The following is a 24,389-nucleotide window of genomic DNA, read 5'->3' as shown; positions in this document are numbered from 1 at the left end:
CTTTTCTGGATGGGGATCCCTTTCTCCAGTGCTCGTCCTTCAGACATCTGGGAGGAGGTGGCCGGGCTAGCGCCCACCAGTAGATCGATTAAGGCCTCTTTAGTCAGTCCCTGGTAGTTCAGGCCCAGGTCTCTGGCTCTCTCCTGTAAACTGCATACAGTCCAATTTCTGTACTCACTCTGTGGGTGGTTCTCCATTGGGTGACGCTCTGTTGATCCCACCGCTGCCACCAGTTGTCACGGGGTCCTTCTCTGGTATCACACAATCAACAGAGCAAGCGAAGAGTGAACAATTCCAAGACCTTTATTCAGGCAAAAATACGAAAAGGTCCATATTCAGTCCACCACACAAAGGATAAGATAGTCCAGAATAAGAATGTAGTCCAGTATCAGGATAAAATGTCCAGGGAAACGAGATTTCAAAACTCTAGCACCAGAGGATAAAAATGGGTCCTTCTCTCTGAAATGCAGCCTTTTCACCCTCTTGTCTCTACCGGAACTGACTTGTCCAGCTGCCGTTCTTCCCCCCACCCCCTTCCTTTTCCAGGGGTAGTCCAACAAATTGCCTCCCAGAGGAGAACAAAAGGCCTTAGGGATTAATGCACTACAGGGGGTCATCAAGAGACAGATACAGTGAGGCTGTAGACTTACAATGTAATAAGAAAAACACTATGAAAATAACTGGAATTGTTAAAAATAGGAATATACAAAAAATGACATCCACATAACATATCACACCATCACAAGTACAATTCCAAGTACACCATCCCAACAGTGAAGCATGGTGGGGGAAACATCATACTTTGAGGATACTTTTCTGCAAAGGTGACAGGATGACTGCAATGCATTGAAGGGAGGATGGATGTGGTCATATATTGAGAGATTTTGGCCAACAACTTCCTTCCCTCAGTACTAGCGTTGAAGATGAGTCATGGCTGAGTGTTCCAGCTTCACACACAGCCAGAGCAACTAAGGAGTAGCTCCGTAAGAAGCATTTCTAGGTCCTGGAGTGGCCTAGCTAGTCTCCACACCTGAACCCAATAGAAAATCTTTGGAGGGAGCTGAAATTCAGTGTTGCCCAGTGACAGCCCCGAAAACTGAAAGAACTGGAGAATAGAGATGTACAAACCTTTCAAGGTTCGGTTCGCGGAATGTCCCAATGTTAACTGAACATATTCTCTAAGCAGTTAGACAAATGTACCGAAACTCCATGAAATTCAATGGGAGGCCACACCAAATCTATACACAACAACTTAAGGGGTGAAAACACCTTCCCAAACAGCTCAAATTAGGGACAGACACCATGAAAAGTGACAACAATTTACCCACAGTAGATATTTGCTAATAGTACAGCAGCACTCAGCCATGGGCCACGTATGATGTACCAGAGTTTGGACCAGCATTTACAATTTTGAATTGCAGTTTCAATGAAGACCTGGTGGTTTTAAGGGAGCAGTGTAAGCCTCCTTTGCTGGGAGCTCTGATATCTCATGAAACAACTCCATTTTTTTTCCCCAGCCACACTCAGATGGCACAAACATCAGTGTTTCTGTGACAGAGTCAGCTTATGCTGAGTGGATTTCTAGAGTGGACCCTCTGGGTCATGGCACCCACCCACCTAGGGTGAGCTGACCTTGTGATGAACCACCCCCTATACAGGGAGTGTCAGGGGCAGGACCAAGGGGGTGAGTCACCACGACTGCTGGAACCAGACGGCCGGCTCAAGGAAGACACAAGTGCGAGTGTCTGTCAACAGGGAACGTGCAGGGTACAAGACTAGACAAAGCGTGGTCACAGTGTTTCTTCCATGAAGCCTGGTCTCAGGATTTAATCAGGTTCAAGATGTGATAACAAGGACAAAGTGATGCATAGCGAGGCGCGTGCATGGGCACGCCAAGGTCCAAGGCATGATACGTGCTTGGTGGCATGCCAGGGTTCCGGCAAGGGCTAGATGGCATCAGACTCCGGACATCTGGCAACGATCGACAGGTTCCTGACATCAGGCTGCAGACATCAGCTTCGGACATCAGGCCGCAGTCATCAGGCTCCGGACCTCTGGCAGTGATCGGCAGGCTCTGGGCATCCGGCAGGCAAGCCAGGGTTCAGGCAAGGAGGCACGCCACAGTTCAAGACATGGTGCATGTTAGGAGACACGCCAATGTCCAAGGCAGGGTTCAAGGCAGGATACGTGCTAGGAGACACACCAGGGTCCAAAGCAGGGTGCAAGGCAGGGCGCATGCTAGGAGGCACGCCTGTATTCAGGCTAGGACCTGTGCGTGCTAGGAGGCACGCCAGGGTTCATGGCAGGACCTGCGCGTGCTTTAGTGAAGCACGGGGAGGAATGCCAAGGAGCTGGCTAGGGCCTGCATGCGGCAAGATGGCATGCAATGCACAGTGCAGGGACAGCATGAGTGCAAGGAAGCACAGAGAGCATGGCTGGGACCCTGGCTAGCTGGTCGAGCTGAGGCATAGACAGGCAGGCACGACTGAGGCGAGCACGGCTGAGGCACAACAGGCGGAAACAGCTAAGTCACTGGCTGATGAGCACAGCTGAGGCACAAGCAGGAGGGCATGAGCAAAGCGGGCACGGCTGAGGCATAAACAGGTGGGCGAGGGAAGGCCAGGTGCATGCAAAGGGCACGCAATGAAACAAGGCAAGGCAAAGTACAGAACAAGGAGCGGAACGTAGGCTTAAGCACAGAGCCGGGTACAAGAAAGAGAAGTGGAGCGTATGCTAGAGCCCAGAGCCGGGTCAGAGACGTAGAGCAGAATACAGACAGGTAGTGGAACGTATACTGAGGCACAGAGCTGGGTACAAGGGAAAAGCGGAGCCCATGACAGAGCACAGAGCCGGGTATATGGCAAATCACAGAGTACAAGACAAGACTTGTGCTAAAGGAGCACGGAAAGTCAGAATGAAAGAAAAGGCTTAAAGTAGAGTACATGGCCAAAGAGCGTACGACCGCATGGCGAGGCACAGTTTGGAAACTGGCTTGTGCAAGAGTGAAGGAAAGAAGCAGAGCTTGTGCTAAAGGAGCACAATAAGAATGAGTACAGAGAAAGCACACAAGGCAAGACACAGGACACAAGGCAAGATACAGAACACGAGACAAGGTACAGGACACCAGACGAAATACAATCACAGAGCTTGTGCAAAGAAGCACAACAGGGCAGAGTGCAGTGGCACAGAATACAGGGAGCAACCGAGCAGACCAAACAGCCTAGCAGGGAAGCAACACGATACTCAGGCCCCGACCATAGGAAGGGGTGGTCTGATATAGGGCATTAGCACCTGGACTTCCGGGTCAGAACCATGGGGGAGGACTTCCGGGTCTGTCCTCCAGGATCATAGAGAGGACTTCTAGGTCAGATCCTCTAGAAGCATAGAGAGGATTGCTGGATGAGGTCCTCCAGGACCATAGAGAGGATTGCTGTTTCGGGTCCTCCAGGACCATAGAAAGGATTGCTGTGTCGGGTCCTCCAGGACCACAGAGAGGATCACTGAGTCTGGTCCTCCAAGACCATAGAGAGGATGGCTGGATTCAGTCCTCCAGGACCATAGAGAGGACTGCAGTAAGCAGAGCAGAGACGGGCACGCCCCCAGCAACAGCATGCAGCCATGAGGTAAGGCACACATGCGCACAACAATGGCATGCAGCCATGGTGAGGTACGCATGCACACTAGCGATGGCACACAGTCATGAAAAGAAGCACATGTGCGCACAAGCAATGGCATATAGCCATGAGGTAAAGCACGAGTGTGCACCAGCAATGGCAGGCAGCCATGAGATGAGGTGCGCGTGAGGGGTCATGCAGCATAACAGACCCGACAGGCATAACAGTGAGGTGCGCATGCATACTGCTCCAGGGGTCATGCAGCATAACAGACACGACAGGCATGACAGTTTCATACAGTCCTGTTGGTAGAAAAATATAAGGAAATAACACAGAATGTTGGCTGATCAATTGACCCACAGTAGAACATTTTATAATGGCACAGAAGCAGTCAGTCATGTGCCATGCATGACGTATTAGGAAATGGCCTAATATTTACAACTTGGAATTGAAGTTTCAATGAGGACCTGCTGGTTAAGGAAGCGGTGTAAACGTTCTTAGCTGGGAACGCTGATACCTCATGTAACTTAATTTTTTTTTATTCAAGCCACACTCAGCACAAACATCAGCTTCATACAGTAATAATGGTAGAAAAAGTAAGGTAAGTAACACAGGTTGTTGACTGATCAAATGAACCACAGTAAAATATTTTAGAATAGTTTGGTACAGAAGCAATCAGTCATGAGCTGTGCCTGTTCTTTAATAACCCCTGATGATGTCACATGTGGCGCCCCTGAGGCTTCAGTCACCACAGAGGTACTGCACCTCCTCCTGAGGTGTGGTACCCCACCATCCAGGTAAGGTGAGGGCTCCTGACCACACTCCAACACCTGCACCCCACACCACAAAGTAGTATAGCAAAGCACCTTCAGCGGCTCCCTGCTTAGAGTATAGCAAAGCAGCCATTGGTGGCTCTCTGCTTGGAACTCGAAACGTGCTGGGAGGTGGGTGGAGTTTAGTTCACACAATAGAGAGGGAAGAGTTGAGAATTCGGTCATTCAGACATATTCAGTCATTGAGACACATGCAGTCAGTCAGTGATTGAGGATGCAGAACGACAGAGAGTGAGAAAAAGAAGATCCCCGGGAGTGGGATGGAGGAAGGGCGTGCTGCAGCAGGCCACAGTGACCTGGGTCTGCTGGCACAGGAAAGAGACAGAGAAAGGAAACTTGATTTTCCATAAGAAGGAAAGATTAGTACGGCACGTGAGGAGTAAAAGAGAACTGAGGAGGTGGGTGAGAGAAGAACCCTTCCTAGAAGTTCTAGGCGCAAGGCCAGGGCCTGGTCCCCAAGGTTGTATGGATACTAATGGTCCTACAGCAGACACCGGAGGAATAGAAGTTGTCACCACTTTATTCCCACATAAGACTTGGGGGCACAACAACATCTTGAGTGAGTCGGGACGGAGTAGCAAGAAGTCCCCGAAGCAGGCTACAGCTGTCTGCCGTACAAGTAGAGTTCTTAGGAACACCTGTCAGGAGGAACTCCAGTGTAACTCAGTACTAGGAGTACTTCATTTAAAGGCGCTATAAAAGGAGACGTTCAGAAAAGGCACATGTTGGCGGAGTGTGGGAAAGGAGCATTCCATCTGGCCTGGAGGTTGGCTGAGTCACTGGCCCGGAGGACACGGCATGGAGGCGGGCACCTGTGTGAACAACCGACTGTGAGTAAAGCTTTGGAACTACATGCCCTGGTGTCCTCCGCTTATTTCTGCACCAACACACTCAGCCCTGCTACATCTGTGTGTGAAACCCTGCATCACCTACGCCTTCCCTGGTTCTCCCCATCTACTCTGCCCTGGGACTACAGCTCCACCTGTGGGGAGCTTCAACATCTTTGCTGAACCCTACCATCAGTCCCAGAGGATCTGCATGCAGTGTCGGCTTAACACTTCCCTTGCCGAACACCACCGGTGGCGTCACGAATCATTCATCTAAAAACTTTATTCTCCCTTTTACAATGGAGCCCCAGGGCCATGGACCGGGTCACAGCTGCCGTGACAACTCCCACTGAAGAGCCACCGGCCCGATACCGAGTTCCCCATTGCCCTGACGTTTGAGGGCGCTCCAAACTTTGGAGTCACCAACAGGATGACGAGACCCGATGCCATTGGGTTCTGTGTGCCTAAGCTTTATTGGACTTAATGCTTTTGAAAAATGTGCAGAAGACCCAATCTAGTAGACTGTAAAATGAACACTAAAAATGGCAGCCGGCGTGGTGAAGATGGGCGTGACAAAATGGGTGGTCCTAAGAAAAGAGCACTGACTGTCCTGGGCCTCCCCTGTCTGAACTTCTATGCAACAGCAACATGGCCCACCCCCCGAGGGGTTTGTATACTGGCCTGGAATGGAGGAGTAGGAAGAAGACGTCGCCCTCAGAAGGAGGGGCAGGAGCCAGTGGCTGCAATATTGGTGCAATACTACAGTGCTGGGAGCAAAACAAAAAATGTGTTTGCAAGAAGACAAATTTCATTTATCCTGTTCTGTGTTAGTTACTTGTCTCACTGGTAACTCCCCCTTCATGTATAGTAAGCTCTGGAGGCAGAGTTATCTTCCAGGCCCCATCCTCCCCAGAGCCTGGAAGAGGTAATTTATATAAAGTGATAAAATATGATTTCTCAGCAACAAGGCATCTGATGTGACACATACATTGATGACTTTTTCCAGTATTCTATATCCTTTAAGCCCATATTAATAGTTTAGATAGGTCAAATGTGGTGAAAGATTCCATTTAAATAACCTAACACTAAATTCTGAAACTGACTATTCAACAACTGTATTTAAGTTTGTAGACAAAATCATCTACTGAAATACAGCATTGCACAGTTTTTACTGCAATTATTGGTCCATCTGTGGAATCATGTGCTTGGATCCTTTCAGGAGAAGTCAAATATTTTAAAGTTACTTGCTCTGGTTTATACATATTCACTGAAGAGAATGTAATAATAGAATCCTCTGTATCTAGCTATCGCCCTATATCACTTCTCCCCTTTACCTCAAAACTACTGGAACAACATGTCCATTTCGAACTGTCCTCCCACACCTTTTCCTGCTCCTTCTTCAACCGCTTACAATCTTGCTTCCGACCTCATCACTCCACTGAAACTGCACTGACTAAAGTCACCAATGACCTGCTGACTGCCAAAGCCAAGTGACACTACTCTGTCCTCCTCCTCCTGGACCTATCCTCTTCCTTTTACACAGTGGACCACTCCCTATTAACCCCTTCCTGACATGAGACGTACTATCCCGTCCATGGGACACGGGCCCCTATGCCCATGGACGGGATAGTACGTCTACTGCGATCAGCGGCGCCCACGTGGTGAGCGCCGCTGATCGCGGCCGGGTGTCAGCTGATTATCACAGCTGACACCCGGCACAATGTGTCAGGGGTGGTCACGGACCGCCCCCGACACGTTAACCCCTTGCACACCGCAATCAAACATGATCGCGGTGTACTGGGGGTTAAAGGGAAGCATCGGCAGGGAGGGGGCTCCCTCCGTGCTTCCCTGAGCCCCCCACGGCAGCGCAATGTGCAGCACTGCTGCGGGGGGTTCCTTTCCTGCAGGCCCCCGAATTCAAGATGGCGACGGGGGCCTTCAGGGGCCTGCAGGAAGCTGGCTTCCTCAGTGCCTGCAAAGCGCAGGCATGAGGAAGCCTTCTGCAGTGCCTGTGACAGATTGCTGATCTGTCACAGTGATCTGTGATGTGACAGATCAGCGATCTGTCACAGGACAGTGATGTCCCACCTGGGACTATTTAATAAAGTAAAATAAAAAATAAAAAAAGTGTTAAAATAAATTTAAAAAAATCGCCAAATAAATTAGAAAAAAAAAAAATATTCCCCCAAATAAATCCATTTTTTAGAAATAAAAAATACAAAAAACAATAAAAGTACACATATTAGGTATCGCCACGTCCGTAACGACCCGCCCTATAAAACTGTCCCATTAGTTAACCCATTTAGTGAACCCCTTAAAAAATAAAAATAAAAAACAAAGCAAAAAATAATGATTTATTATCATACTGCCAAACAAAAAGTGTAATAACGCGTGATCAAAAAGACGCATATAAATATCCATGGTACCGCTGAAAACGTCATCTTGTCCCGCAAAAAACGAGCCACCACACAGCATCATCCGCAAAAAAATAAAAAAGTTATAGATCACAGAATAAAGCGATGCAAAAATAATTATTTTTTATAGAAAATAGTTTTCATTGCATAAAACCGACAAAACACAAAAAAACGACCTAAATAAGGTATCTCTGTAAGCATACTGACCTGAAGAATAAAACCGCTTTATCAATTTTATCGCACGCGGAACGGTGTAAACGCACCCCCCCAAAAGAAATTCATGAAACGCTAGTTTTTGTTCATTCTGCATCCCAAAAATCAGAATAAAAAGCGAGCAAAAAATGTCACGTGCCCAAAAATGGTACCAATAAAAACGTCAACTCGTCCCGCAAAAAATAAGACCTCACATGACTCAGTGGGTCAAAATACGGAAAAATTAGAGCTCTCAATATGTGGTGATGCAAAAACTATTTTTACAATATAAAGCGTCTTTTAGCGTGTGACAGCTGCCAAACATAAAAACCGCCATAAATAGTAAATCAAACCCCCCGTTATCACCCCCTTAGTTAGGGAAAAATAATAAAATAAAAAAAATGTATTTATTTCCATTTTTCCATTAGGGTTAGGGTTAGGGCTAGGGTTAGGGTTAGGGTAGGGTTAGGGCTAGGGTTAGGGTTGGGGCTAGGGTTAGGGTTAGGGTTAGGGCTGAGATTAGGGTTAGGGGTGTGTTGGGGTTCGGGTTGGAGTTAGAATTGGGGGTTTCCACTATTTGGGCACATCAGGGGCTCTCCAAATGCAACATGGCGTGTTATGATTGAGTCACCATAGGAGGCAAAAACAGAAATGCTAGCTAAGTCCTGAAAACCAGAGATGTTGGCAACTATCAGATTGCAGACCCCTGAACCTATCAACACAACTAGCAGTAGCCGTGGGGGGTTCCTACGATGACCTAGACCCCTCGATCACAGCCGGAGAGATACATAGGCCTAAAGAAGGAAAGGGGAAATCTAACTGCCCCAGAGCAGACCCCAAAGCAATAGGCAGCCCCCCACATATAATGACGGTGAAGCAAGATGAAAACACTTACACAGACAGAAAGACAGGCTGAGCAAAGACGAGGCCCAAAAACTACCTAGATAGGAACGGATAGGAAAGCTACTGTCTGCAATCTGCCAAAACCCTATCAGAGACAAAAGCCAACAAGCTGATATAAAAATGGCCCTGAAGCAACTAAGCTTCAAAAACTAAATCAGCACTCAGGTACCTTCAGAAGACAGAGCTCACGGAAAACTGCACACTCCAGCAGGGAGTGGCAGAATCCAAAAAGCAAGAAAAAACAAAAACAAATCTTAGATGCAAAAGGCAAAACAGAAAACTTAGCTTTAGGAGAGCAGGAATCAGACTGGTGTCCAAGAGTCCACAGAGAAATCACCCGCAGGGCAGAAAGGGCGTAGGCTGCCTTAAATCCAGTCAGTGACTCCACTCAGCCAATCGTCTTCATTAGTCCCAGGTGTCTGATAATCAGGCTCACTACCTTCCTTCACTAGAATAGGGAGTTCACCAGGCCTCAGTGATGGAGGGGAAAATGAACTCACAACAGTACCCCCCCTTGAGGAGGGGTCACCGAACCCTCAACAACGCTACCAGGGCGATCAGGGTGAGCCCGATGAAAGGCACGCACCAATCTTTTGGCATGAATATCAGAGGCAGAGACCCAGGAATTATCCTCCTGACCATAACCCTTCCACTTAACCAAATACTGGAGTCTCCGTCTAGCCAGACGGGAATCCAGAATTTTCTCTACCTCATATTCCAAGTTACCTTCAACCAATACAGGGTCCGGAGGTGCCACCTCAGGCACAACTGGCTCAACAAACCTCTTCAACAAGGACTTATGGAACACATTATGGATTTTAAATGTGACAGGAAGAGCCAAACGAAAAGAGACCGGATTAATAATCTCCAAAATCTTGTAAGGTCCAATAAATCTAGGCTTAAACTTAGGAGAAGCCACCTTCATAGCAATATTTTTTGATGATAGCCACACCATATCACCAATCTTAAACTGGGGACCAATGGTCCTATGTTGATTGGAAAACCGCTGGGCCTTTTCCTGGGAGAGAGATAACTTATCCACCACTTGGTCCCAGATCTGGTGCATTCTCTCCACCACAGTGTCAACACCTGGGCAGGCAGAAGGCTCCACCTGCCCTGAAGAAAATCGAGGGTGAAAACCAAAGTTACAAAAAAAGGTGACATCAAAGTGGCAGAACTAGCTCTATTATTTAAAGCAAATTCGGCCAAGGGCAAAAATGAAACGCAATCATCCTGATCAGTGGAAATAAAACATCTCAAATACAACTCCAAGGTCTGGTTTGTTCTCTCTGTCTGCCCATTGGTCTGAGGGTGAAAAGCAGAGGAGAAGGACAACTGAATTCCCAACTTGGAACAGAACGTCCTCCAAAATTTAGACACAAATTGAACTCCTCTGTCAGATACAATGTTCTCAGGAATCCCGTGCAAACGAACCACCTGTTGCAAAAACAGAGGCACCAACTCAGAGGAAGATGGCAACTTAGGGAGTGGTACAAGATGAACCATCTTAGAGAACCTATGACAAATCACCCAAATAACAGTCATTCTTTGAGAGACCGGCATATCAGAGATGAAATCCATTGAAATATGGGTCCATGGCCTCCTGGGGACCGGCAAAGGCATCAACAACCCACTAGAGCGAGAACAAGATTTAGACCGGGAGCAAGTTCCACAGGACTGCACAAAATTCCTGACATCATGAGACAAGGTGGGCCACCAAAAAGAGCGACTCACCAGATCTCTAGTACCAAAAATACCTGGATGACCAGCCAATGCAGAGCAATGAACTTCAGACATCACTCTCTTCTTCCACTGGTCAGGAACATACAAATTTCCACTGGGGCAACGCTCAGGTTTGTCCTCCTGGAACTCCTGCAGAGCAAGTCTCAAATCGGGCGAGATGGCAGAAAGAACTACCCCTTCGCCTAAGATGGTGGCAGGCTTGGTCACCACAGGAGAATCAGCAAAGAAACTCCTAGAGAGGGCGTCTGCCTTGACATTCTTAGTTCCAGGAAGGAAAGAGACCACAAAATCAAAACGTGTAAAAAAACAAGGCCCACCTAGCCTGTCTAGGGTTCAAGCGTTTAGCCGACTCTAGGTAAATCAAATTTTTGTGGTCAGTGAGGACCACAACTTGATGTTTGGCTCCCTCCAACCAATGTCTCCACTCCTCAAATGCCCATTTCATGGCCAACAGTTCCCGATTCCCCACATCATAGTTACATTCAGATGAAGAGAACTTACGGGAAAAGAAAGCACAGGGATTCATTTTAGATGTTACCGGATCCTTTTGGGACAACACCGCTCCTGCACCAATCTCAGAAGCATCCACCTCTACCTGGAACGGGAGTGAGACATCAGGTTGCCGCAGAACCGGGGCGGAGGTAAATCTACGCTTCAGCTCCTGAAAGGAAGCAACCGCCTCCGGAGACCAATTCAACACATCCGCACCCTTCGTGGTCAGGTCAGTCAATGGTTTGGCAATACTAGAAAATTTTGCTATAAATTTCCGATAAAAATTAGCAAAACCCAAAAACTTCTGGAGGGCCTTCAAAGAAGTGGGCTGAACCCAATCATAAATGGCCTGTACCTTGGCCAGGTCCATTTCAATAGTTGACGGAGACAAAATAAATCCCAAAAAAGAAATTCTCTGTACTCCAAAAAGGCATTTTGATCCTTTGGCATACAGAGAATTCTCTCTCAAGATCCGGAACACAGTCCGAACATGTTCCACATGAGAATCCCAATCCTTGGAGAAGATCAAAATATCATCCAGATAGATAATCAAAAATTTATCAACAAAGTCTCGGAAAATATCGTTCATGAAGCACTGGAAGACAGAAGGGGCATTAGTGAGCCCAAAAGGCATCACCAGGTACTCAAAATATCCCTCCGGAGTATTAAACGCCGTCTTCCATTCATCCCCCTGCTTAATGCGGATAAGATTATACGCCCCCCTGAGGTCAAGCTTGGTAAACCAGCAAGCACCTCTGACTCTAGAGAATAGATCCGAAATCAGGGGTAACGGATACTGGTATTTAATATTAATTTTATTGAGGGCACGATAATCAATACAAGGCCTTAAAGAACCATCCTTCTTGGCCAAAAAAAAAAACCCGGCACCTAAGGGTGAAGAGGATGGTCTAATATGACCCTTCTCCAACGCCTCCTTAATATAGGACCGGATAGCCTCGTGCTCGGGTACAGATAAATTGAAGAGCCGACCCTTAGGAAATTTACACCCCGGGTTTAGTTCAATTGCACAGTCATAACTCCTATGAGGAGGCAAGGACGCAGACTCATTCTCACTAAATACATCATAGTAGTCCGCCAAATAGTCAGGAACCTCATGCGACTGAGGAGAGGTGGAAAAAACCGGAGCCTCACTAAAGGTACACCGGCAACCCCAACTCACCACAGACACAGACTTCTAATCCAAAACTGGATTGTGAATCTGCAACCAGGGAAACCCCAGAACAACGGCATCATGCAGACCATGCAACACCAAAAATCTGCAATTTTCTTGGTGGTCTGGGGCGACCCGCATGACCAACTGGGTCCAAAACTGAGGTTTATTTTTAGCCAGAGGGGTAGCATCAATCCCCCTCAAAGGGATAGGCGTCTGCAGAGGTGTCAACAGAAATCCACAACGTTTAGCAAAATCCAAGTCCATTAGGTTTAGCGCTGCTCCTGAATCCACAAAAGCCTTGGTGGAAAATGTGGACAGGGAACAGATCAGAGTAATCGCCAAAAGAAACTTAGGCTGAACCCCACCAACAGAAAACGTGTGTGCAAAGCGTTTCTCACCTTTAGGACAAACAGAAATAACATGTGAGGCATCTCCACAGAAAAAACACAGCTTATTACGCCTTCTGAACTCCCGACGTTGCACCCTAGACAAAACTCCATCACATTGCATAGGTTCAGACGTCCGTTCAACCGGTGGCAACACCTCTCGTGTAATCCTGCGTTCACGTAAACGCCGATCAACCTGAATGGCTAAAGACATAGAATCGTCCAGACCAGAGGGAACAGGAAATCCCACCATAGTATCTTTTACGGCTTCTGACAAACCCTTCCGAAAGAGAGCAGCCAAGGAACTATCATTCCAGGTAGTAAGGACCGCCCACTTTCGGAACTTTTGACAGTACAACTCTGCAGATTCTCGACCCTGGTTCAATGCTAACAGGGTCTTTTCAGCCTGATCAATAGCATTAGGTTCGTCGTACAGCAACCCCAAGGCTTGAAAAAATGCGTTCACATTAGTCAGAATAGGGTCATCTGGTTTCAAAGAAAACGCCCAATCCTGGGGATCGCCGCGCAGCAAAGAGATGACAATTTTAACCTGCTGCGCGGGGCTCCCTGACGAGTTAGGCTTCAAAGCAAAAAATAATTTACAATTATTTTTGAAACTCAAAAATTTAGATCGATCCCCAAAAAATACATCAGGTGTGGGGATCTTTGGTTCAACAGCATGTGAACGAGCAAGATAGGCGGAAATTCCTCGCACTTCAGCAGCGAGCTGCTCCACACGATCAGACACTTGCTTTATCTCCATTGAGAGAAAAAAAAATTCTCCCTACGGCCTCAGAGATATAGAGGAAAGAATATACACTTTTTTTTTTTTAAACACAATTCTTTCCTGCTATTGAGTACCCCAGGATCTGCGGTTGGGCGGGTGATTCTGTTATGATTGAGTCACCGTAGGAGGCAAAAACAGAAATGCTAGCTAAGTCCTGAAAACCAGAGAAGTTGGCAACTATCAGATTGCAGACCCCTGAACCTATCAACACAACTAGCAGTAGCCGTGGGGGGTTCCTACGATGACCTAGACCCCTCGATCACAGCCGGAGAGATACATAGGCCTAAAGAAGGAAAGGGGAAATCTAACTGCCCCAGAGCAGACCCCAAAGCAATAGGCAGCCCTCCACATATAATGACGGTGAAGCAAGATGAAAACACTTACACAGACAGAAAGACAGGCTGAGCAAAGACGGGGCCCAAAAACTACCTAGATAGGAACGGATAGGAAGGCTGCTGTCTGCAATCTGCCAAAACCCTATCAGAGACAAAAGCCAACAAGCTGATATAAAAATGGCCCTGAAGCAACTAAGCTTCAAAAACGAAATCAGCACTCAGGTACTTTCAGAAGACAGAGCTCACGGAAAACTGCACACTCCAGCAGGGAGTGGCAGAATCCAAAAAGCAAGAAAAAACAAAAACAAATCTTAGATGCAAAAGGCAAAACAGTAAACTTAGTTTTAGGAGAGCAGGAATCAGACTGGTGTCCAAGAGTCCACAGAGAAATCACCCGCAGGGCAGAAAGGGCGTAGGCTGCCTTAAATCCAGTCAGTGACTCCACTCAGCCAATCGTCTTCATTAGTCCCAGGTGTCTGATAATCAGGCTCACTACCTTCCTTCACTAGAATAGGGAGTTCCCCAGGCCTCAGTGACGGAGGGGAAAATGAACTCACAACAATGGCGTCTGATCTCAATTCCAGCCAATTCTGAGTTGAAAAAGTCAAATGGTGCTCCTTCCCTTCCAAGCTCTGCCATGCGCCCAAACAGTGTTTTACCCCCACATGTAGGGTATCAGCCTACTCAAGTCAAATTGCAAAACAATTTTTGGGGTCCAATTTCTCCTGTTACCCTTAGGAAAATAAAAAATTGGGGGCAAAAATATCATTTTTGTGGAAAAAAAATGATTTTTTTATTTTCACGTCCGAGCGTTATAAACTTCTGTGAAGCACTTGGGGGTTCAAAGTGCTCACCACACATCTAGATAAGTTCTGTGGGGGGCCTAGTGTCCAAAATGGGGTCACTTGTGGGGAGTTTCAATAGTTTAGGTACATCAGGGGCTCTCCAAACGCACATGACACCCACAGACCATTCCATCAAAGTCTGCATTCAAAAATGTCACTGCTTCCCTTCCGAGCCCCGACGTGTGTCCATACAGTAGTTTTCTCCCACATATGGGGACAGCGTACTCATGACAAATTGAACAACAACTTTTGGGGTCCAATTTCTCCTGTTACCCATGGGAAAATAAAAAAATTGGGGACTAATTGATCATGTTTGTGGAAAAAATACGATTTTTTTATTTTCATGCCCGGGCATTATAAACTTCTGTGAAGCCCTTGGGGGTTCAAAGTGCTCACCACACATCTAGATAAGTTCCTTAGGGCGTCTCATTTCCAAAATGTGGTCATTTGTGGGGGTTTCCACTGTTTAGGTACATTAGGGGCTCTCCAAAGGCAACATGACACACGCAGGCCATTCCATCAAAGTCTGCATTCCAAAACGTCACTATTTCCCTTCCGAGCCCTGACGTGTGTCCATACAGTAGTTTTCTCCCACATATGGGGTGTCAGCGTACTCAGGACAAATTGGACAACAACTTTTGGGGTTCAATTTCTCCTGTTACCCTTGGGAAAATAAAAAAATTGGGGACTAATTGATCATGTTTGTGGAAAAAATAAGATTTTTTTATTTTCATGCCCTGGCATTATAAACTTCTGTGAAGCCTTTGGGGGTTTAAAGTGCTCACCTCACATCTAGATAAGTTCCTTAGGGGGTCTAGTTTTCAAAAAGGGGTCATTTGTGGGGGGGTTTCCACTGTTTAGGTACATTAGGGGCTCTCCAAAGGCAACATGACACCCGCAGACCATTCCATCAAAGTCTGCATTCCAAAACGTCACTACTTCCCTTCCGAGCCCCGACGTGTGCCCATACAGTAGTTTTCTCCCACATATCGGGTATCAGCATACTCAGGACAAATTGGACAACAACTTTTGGGGTCCAATTTCTCCTGGTACCCTTGGGAAAATAAAAAAATGGTGACTAAAATATCATAGATAAGTTCCTTGGGGGGTCTAGTTTACAATATGGTGTCATTTGTGGGGGGTTTCCACTGTTTAGGTACATCAGGGGTTTTCCAATCGCGACATGGTGTCCGATCTCAATTCCAGCCAAAAACGTCAAATGGTGCTGCTTCCCTTCCGAGCTCTGCCATGCGCCCAAATAGTGGTTTACCCCCACATGTGGGGTATCAGCGTACTCAGGACAAATTGCACAATAACTTTTAGGGTCCTGTTACCCTTGGAAAAATAAGAATTGAGGGTGAAAAGATCATTTTTGTGGAAAAAATATGATTTTTGTAATTGTACGGCTGTATGTTATAAACTTCTGTGAAGCCCTTGTGGGTTCAAAGTTCTCACCACACATCTAGATAAGTTCCTTATGGGGTTTAGTTTCCCAAATGGTGTCATTTGTGGGGGGTTTCCACTGTTTTGGTACATCAGGGGTTTTCCAATCGCGACATGATGTCCGATCTCAATTCCAGCCAAAAACGTCAAATGGCGCTGCTTCCCTTCCGAGCTCTGCCATGCGCCCAAATAGTGGTTTACCCCCACATGTGGGGTATCAGCGTACTCAGGACAAATTGCACAATAACTTTTAGGGTCCTGTTACCCTTGGAAAAATAAGAATTGAGGGTGAAAAGATCATTTTTGTGGAAAAAATATGATTTTTTTAATTGTACGGCTGTATGTTATAAACTTCTGTGAAGCCCTTGTGGGTTCAAAGTTCTCACCACACATCTAGATAAGTTCCTTATGGGGTCTAGTTTCCCAAATGGTGTCATTTGTGGGGGGTTTCCACTGTTTTGGTACATCAGGGGTTTTCCAATCGCGACATGATGTCCGATCTCAATTCCAGCCAAAAACGTCAAATGGCGCTGCTTCCCTTCCGAGCTCTGCCATGCGCCCAAATAGTGGTTTACCCCCACATGTGGGGTATCAGCGTACTCAGGACAAATTGCACAATAACTTTTAGGGTCCTGTTACCCTTGGGAAAATAAAAATTGGGGTGAAAAGATCATTTTTGTGGAAAAAAGATGATTTTTTAATTGTACCGCTGTACGTTATAAACTTCTGTAAAGCCCTAGTGGGTTCAAAGTTCTCACCACATATCTAGATAAGTTCCTTGGGGGGTCTAGTTTCCAAAATGGGGTCACTTGTAGGGGGTTTCCACTGTTTAGGTACATCAGGGACTCTCCAAACGTGACATGGCGTCCGATCTGAATTCCAGCTAATTTTTCATTGAAAAAGTCAAACAGCGCTCCTTCCATTCTGAGCTCTGCCATGCGCCGAAACAGTCGTTCCCCCCCACATATCAGGTATCAGCGTACTCAGGACAAATTGCACAATAACTTTTGCAGTCCAATTTCTCCTGTTACCGTTGGTAAAATAAAAAAAATTGAACCTGAAGTATTTTTTTTGTGAAAAAAAGTTAGGTGTTCATTTTTTTTTAAATATTCAAAAAAATTCCTGTGACGCACCTAAAGGGTTAATAAACTTCTTGAATGTGGTTTTGAGCACCTTAAGGGGTGCAGTCTTTAGAATGGTGTCACTTTTGGGTATTTTCTATCATATAGACCCCTCAAAGTGACCTCAAATGTGATGTGGTCCTAAAAATAAAATGGTGTTGTAAAAATGAGAAATCGCTGGTCAACTTTTAACCCTTATAACTTCCTACCAAAAAAATATTTTGGTTCCAAAATTGTGCTGATGTAAAGTAAACATGTGGGAAATGTTAGTTATCAAGTTTTTTGTGTGCTGTATCTCTGTGATTTAAGGGCATAAAAATTCAAATTTGGAAAATTGCGAAATTTTCAAAATTTTCGCCAAATTTCCATTTTTCTCACAAATAAACGCAAGTTATTTGAATGAAATTTTACCACTAACATGAAGTACAATATGTCACGAGAAAACAATGTCAGAATCACCGGGATCCATGGAAGCGTTCCAGAGTTATGACCTCATAAAGGTACAGTGGTCAGAATTGTAAAAATTGGCCCGGTCATGAACGTGCAAACCACCCTTGGGGGTGAAGGAGTTAATACAGACTCTCTCATCTCTTGGCATCACAGACTTGGCCCTATCTTGGATCGTGTCATACCTTACAGACCGGACATTCAGTGTATCCCACTCACACACCACCTCCTCATCTCACCCCCTATCTGTCGGAGTTCTGCAAGGTTCAGTCCTAGGGCCCCTGCTCTTCTCCATTTAGACCTTCGGTCTGGGACAGCTCATAGAATCTCATGGCTTGCAGTATCACCTCTATGCTGATGACACAGATCTACCTCTCTGGAACAGATATCATCTCCCTACTAACCAAAATCCCACAATGTCTGTCAACTATTTCATCCTTTTCCACTAGATTTCTAAAACTTAACATGGACAAAACAGAATTCATAATATTTCCACATCTCAATCAACTCCCCCAACAAACCTATCCATTAACGTAAATGGCTGCTCACTCTCCCCAGTCCCACAGGCTCCCTGCCTCAGAGTAATCCTTGACTCTGATCTCTCCTTCAAACCACATATCCAAGACTTTTCCACTTCCTGCCAACTTCAACTCAAAAACATCTCCCAGATCCATACATTCTTCAGCCTATTACCTGCAAAAACTCTATTGCATGCTCTCATCATCTCCCACCTTGACTACTGCAACCTCCTGCTCTGTGGCCCCCCTCTAACACTCCTGGCTCTGCAATCTATCCTAAACTCTGCTGCCCGACTAATCCACCTGTCCCCCTGCTATTCTCTGGCCTCTCCTCTCTGTCAATCCCTTCACTGGCTCCAAATTACCCAGAGAATCCAGTTCAAAACCCTAACATTGGCATACAAAGCCATCCACAATCTGTTTCCTCCATATATCTGCGATCTCGTCTCCCAGTACCTACCAGCACACAAGCTCTCCTTTTTCCACAATCGCATACAAGCTTTCTCCCGCACCTCCCCCCCTCATCTGGAACTCTCTACCCCAACATATCAGACTCTCACCTACTGTGGAAACCTTCAAAAGGAACCTGAAGACCTACCTCTTTCGACAAGCCTACAACCTGCAGTAACCACCGATCCACCAAACCGCTGCATGACCAGCTCTGCCCTCACCTATTGTATCCTCACCCAGCCCTTGTAGATTTTGAGCCCTTATGGGCAGGGTTATCTCTCCTCCTGTACCAGTTGTGACTTGTATTGATTAAGATTATTGTACTTGTTTTTATTATTTATACCCTTTTTCACATGTACTGTAAAGCGCCATAGAATAAATGGCGCTATAATAATAAACATTAATAATTAAACATTTTGCGGATATTCTCTTATATTAAAAAAATAAGTATGTTCTTTTGTTCTTACTTAAAATATAACTATGCCAGGACCCCATAATATGAATCTGTCTGTTTTGGGTTTGTCTGCCGAGTAAGCACTTCTTATTACTTGGATCTAGCTTTTCTATTAACCCATCTTACTGCTTCACCATGTTTACATATGCCCTTACAGTGTTTGCTCCATTAATTCTCACTCTCCTTCACCATCCTCAAACCCCAGCACCCACTAATCAAATAATCATCTCCCCTTCCCTCTTACCTCCCCACCTGAGCTCTTTTGCTGACCTGCTCCTCAACCTCAGATCTCTTCTAGTAAAACATAAAACAAGCTGGCCACTCACTTTATCTCCCTCTCTCTGATTCTCCTCACTGCTGGCAACATGTCTCCCAATCCTGGACCTCCAAAACTCATACCTCCCATTACTACCCCCTCCTACCGCTCCCTATCTAATATGAATTACCACAATCTTTTCAACATAAAACCCGTGCCCCTGCTCCCTCTCTCTGCAGCACTCTGGAATGCCCGCTCCATCTGCAATAAGCTTCATGTGATTCATGACCTCTTTCTCTCTCTCAATCTTGCGTTTCTCTGCCTCACAGAAACATGGCTGACACCCTCCGACACCACCTTCTCTGCTGTGCTGTGTTATGGCGGCCTCCACTTCACCCACACACCTCGCCCTGGAAACACACATGGTGGAGGAGAGGGTCTTCTCCTCTCCACTAACTGCACCTTCAACCCAATCCCACCTCTACACTCCCTTATCCTCCCCTCTTTTGAAGTCCACTTGGTCTACATCTACTCTCCCTCCAACCTCCAAGTGGCCATCATATACCGACCTCCGGGCCTTGCCACTGCCTTTATGGACCAATTCTCTACCTGGCTTCACTTTATTTCCACTGACATACCCACTATCATCATGGGTGACTTCAACATCCCCACTGATACCCTTCAATCAACAGCCTCCAAACTTCTGTCCCTTACTTCATCTTTTGGACTTAACCCAGTGGTCCTCCTCAGTCACCCACACAGATGGACATATATTAGACCTGGTCTTCACCCTTCTCTGCTCTCTATTTAACTTCACTACCTCCCCTCTCCCTCTATCCGACCACCATCTACTCACTTTCTCATCCCTGTCCTCCTCACCTGTCACCCATGCCCAGCAACATGCGCTCCCCGGCAGAAACCTCGCACACCTAGATACCCACATGCTCTCTGACTCTATTCTACCACTGAGGAACAAGTGAATAAGAGTCAGTGATAAGCGGTCATAAAGGAGAGCTTAGGAAGCAACCCAGGGGCAAACAAGGATGTCAGGTCTCCACCGCAGCTCCAGCCGAAAACCTCCAATGAAGGATAGGAGCAATGAGAAAATGGAAAACGATCTTAGGAGCGCAGGAAAGAGACTCAGACAAGAGATGGGTTTAAACCACAACACGTTTCGACGGAGGATCCATCTTCATCAGGTGGATGTTGTAACTGTTCTGTTATTTGCTTCCTGTCATGGATCACACTCTTTGGATATCTCCAGGCTTTTTTATTACATGACACTTGCAAAGCATTCCTCCATTACAAGATGTCTGCTAACAACAACTAACCAACAAGTTCTTAAACTCTATAGTACACACATCAATGTAATGAGTCCCCTAGAGGCCACATCATCCTATAACATATTGCTACAGTAACCCATCTCTTGTCTCAGTCTCTTTCCTGTGCTCCTAAGATCGTTTTCCATTTTCTCATCTATTCTACCACTGACATCCATATCCTCACTCCACGACACAGACAGTGCCACTGCTTTCTACAATGCCACTCTCACATCAGCATTGACACGTTTGCCCCTCTCGTTCATGGCAGAGTGCGATGCATCAATAGACAACACTGGCACAATAACATCACTAAAAAGCTCCGGTAAGCATCCAGGGTTGCAGGGCGATGTTGGAAGAAAACAAATTTGCAAGATGATTTCACCTGCATTCAAACAGGCAACACTCATTTTCAAATCTGCCCTCACCTCTGCTAAGCAGGCCTACTTCACATCCCTTGTATCTTCCCTATCCTACAACCCCAAACAGTTATTCAAAACTTTTAACTCCTTCCTCCACCCACCACTGCCCCCTCCAACCTCCCTCATCTCTGCTGAGGACTTTGCCACACACTTAAAAAATAAGATTGACTAAACAAGGCAAGTCTTTATTGTTCAACCGCCACAACCCCTTTGTATACCAGACCAATGCCCAAACCCCATAACCTTCCTGTCAAACATCACTGAAGAGGAACTTAATTGTCTCCTCTCCAAATCACAACTCACCACTTGTGCACTAGACCTCATCCACCTCCTCCCAACCTCACCACTACACTTATCCCATCCCTAACCCATCTCTTCAACCTATCACTAACTTCTGGTTCTTTCCCTTCTGCTTTCAAACATGCCACAATCACACCTATCCTTGAAAAGCCAACCCTTCACCCAACCGCTATGTCCAGCTATCGCCCAATATCACTGCTCCCTTTCATTTCCAAACTCCTGGAGCAGCACGTCTGTCAGGATCCTGTCACTGCCGACGTGCAGCCTCCACTAAGCTGGGACTCACCCGCACTGCAGGGGGGCCCGGGGTCAGGTACAACCGGAAAGTACAGATACACAGGACCTGTGGACGCTGAAGTTTAGCGAGCAGTCACAGGACCTACGGTCATGTGACTGCAAGGGGGCGGGGCTTAGCGTCCTGCTTTCAGAGATGGCAGGACACTATACAGAAATACTCAGTCAGGCAAAACGGAGGTCATACACAGAGATATCAGTAAAGTACCAGGGATGAGACAGAACGGATAGTCAGGGCCAAGCAGGAGTCAAAACCAAACAGACATAGAAGGTACCAAGCAGAATCCAAAGCAATATCCAGAAAACAGACCGAGTCATACACAGAGAATCAAGCAACCAGAACACAGCACAAAAACACTCAGGGGTCACCACACAATGCCAAGGGCGAAAGTGTAACTGACGGGGGATGGGAGCTTCCTGAGGCAATAAGAAGCTTTCCCAGAACCAATGAGAGGCCACCATAATAGGTCCCAGGTGTGCAGGTAAGAGTGTGCACTGAGTCAAAACATTAACCCCAGTAGTGCTGGTCAACCCAGCACTGGTATCATGACAACGTCCATGCTGAACTTTCCTCCCACCTCTCATCTAAATTGCTCTTTGACAATCTACTATCTGGTTTCTGTCCCCATCATTCCACTGAGACTGCCCTGACCAAAATTACTAATGACCTTCTTACAGCCAAAGCTAATGGATAATACTCTATACTCCTCCTTCTTGACCTGTCCTCTGCTTTCGACACAGTTAACCACTGCCTCCTACTACAGATCCTCTTCTCCTTTGGCATCAAAGACCTTGCTCTATCTTGGATCTCTTCATACCTTTCCAACTGCACATTCAGCATCTCCCACTCCCACACTACCTCCTCATCTCACTCTCTCTCTGTTGGAGTCCCCCAAGGCTCTGTTCCTCTGTTCTAGGACCCTTACTCTTCTCAATCTATACACTTGTAGGGTGGAGGACCCCTGCAGAGTGTCAGGGCCGGAACCAAGGGGACCGCCATCTGAGTTCCTAAGGAAACAGTACCCGGGGAGCAGAGGAGGAGAGTGGACTGCTGAGAGTGACAGCAAGGGGAGGGGCGAGTATAAAAGGGACAGGGAGCGCTCAGTGGAGTCAGTTGGTGATACGTCAGACACGGAGCAGGAGACGGAAGGGGCGTGAGAGAGCGGGAAGGACACTGATAGTTGAGAGAAGCGACTAGCAGCAGAGGGTAGATACGCAGTGGCCCTCAGGAAAGAGGCGCCGAGCCTAGCGACAGGGGACTGTCTCTCCACCCCAATCCCGGGTTACGGCCTGCCCCCGGTCATCCTCGCAATTACCACTGAGCTCGAGCCCTCCGCGGCCTGTCCGCTTCCTCTCCCTGCTGCTGCCATTCCTCTTCAGCCCGCAGTTGCGGCCTGCCCGCTGCCACACGTGGACGCTGCCGGTTCACATCAGCCCGTGGTTGTGGCCTGTCTATCACCGCTCTCAGCCGCCTTCACCCCGCTGCAGTCGGCAGTGGGGGCCTGTTCCTCATCAACAGAGACACTCTGCACACAGTCTCAGGCTGTGCACGTGGCCAGTAAACCGCCACTCTTGAGCACTGCGACACCACCCTGCTTGGGGACAGGAGTCCCATTGAACTCACTAACAAGCGCAATCCCGCTGTTACAACAGGGGGTTACTTCATCTCAGGACTCAATCAGGGCCTGTTGTGCCCCAACTCCTCCTGGGCACTGGGGCGCCCGAAGACTACTCCAAATCTTCAGCAGCTGGGCCCAGGGGCTGCGACGCCAAGGCAGCCTCATCAATGACTCCACAGCAGCCTCATCAAAGACGCCACAGCAGCCTCATCAAAGATGCCAAAGCAGTTTCATCAGCAACGCAGCTTCCACAGAGACGCCGAGGGACGTCAGGACGGATAAGTGACATTATAGAGTATAAGGACTCGTAGACGGCCATACCGTGGCCGCATAGTAACTGGCCTCGGCCGGGTTAGCCGTGTTCTTTCCAAATAGTGTTTGGTTGTACTGAGTCCTTGCGAGGACAACTGTTGTTACCCCTTTTTGGTTGCATTGTATAGCCCTAGCGGCTTTAAATTAAAAAGAGTTTGCTTTTCAAAGTTCAACCAGTCTCGCGTCTCGTCACTGCATCCTGTGAACCTGCTGTTACCTACACACTTGGCCTGGGACAACTCATAAAGTCCCATGGATTTCAGTACCACCTGTATGCTGACAACACTCAGATCTACCTCTCGGGCACAGACGTCACCTCTCTGCTGTCCAGAATTCCGGAGTGTCTATCAACCATATCCCCCTCCTCCTGCTTCCTCAAACTCAATGGGGACAAATTTGAACTCATCACCTTTCCTCCATCTCACAGATCTTCCTTACCTGATCTATCTATCACAATTAATGACATCACACTTTCCCCCGTATCGGAAGTCCGCTGGCTCGGAATAACTGTTGACTCTGCCCTGTCTTTCAAACTGCACATCCAAGCTCTTTCCACCTCTAGCTCAAAAAATATCTCTAGAATCCATCCTTTCCTCAAACCTCAATCTACTAAAATGCTTGTGCATGCCCTCATCATCTCCCGCCTCGACTACTGCAACATCCTTTTCTGTGACCTCCCTGCTAACACTTTCACACCTCTCCAGTCATCCTTAACTCTGCTGCTCGACTAATTCATCTCTCTCCTCGCTACTCCTCTGCTTCTCCCCTTTGCAAGTCTCTTCACTGGCTCCCATTCCCTCAGCGTATCTAGTTCAAATTACTAACACTGACCTACAAAGCTATCCATAACCTCTCTCCTCCATATATCTCTGAACTAATCTCCCGATAT

The 24,389-nt window shown here is 46.9% G+C and overlaps 1 protein-coding gene across 1 annotated transcript in view; it reads left to right on the top strand.

Annotated features, from left to right (window-relative positions):
- The window catches only part of LOC141100710 (uncharacterized), a 503,724-nt gene that overhangs the window by 444,762 nt on the left and 34,573 nt on the right, over positions 1 to 24,389 (top strand). The gene's annotated exons all lie outside the window — the stretch shown is intronic.

Source organism: Dendrobates tinctorius, unplaced genomic scaffold, assembly GCF_039654945.1.
Source record: "Dendrobates tinctorius isolate UK_male_01 unplaced genomic scaffold, ASM3965494v1 ptg000107l, whole genome shotgun sequence".
NCBI lineage: Eukaryota > Metazoa > Chordata > Amphibia > Anura > Dendrobatidae > Dendrobates > Dendrobates tinctorius.
Note: the sequence above shows the minus strand (reverse complement) of the source record. Positions and strands in the feature narration are given on the sequence as shown.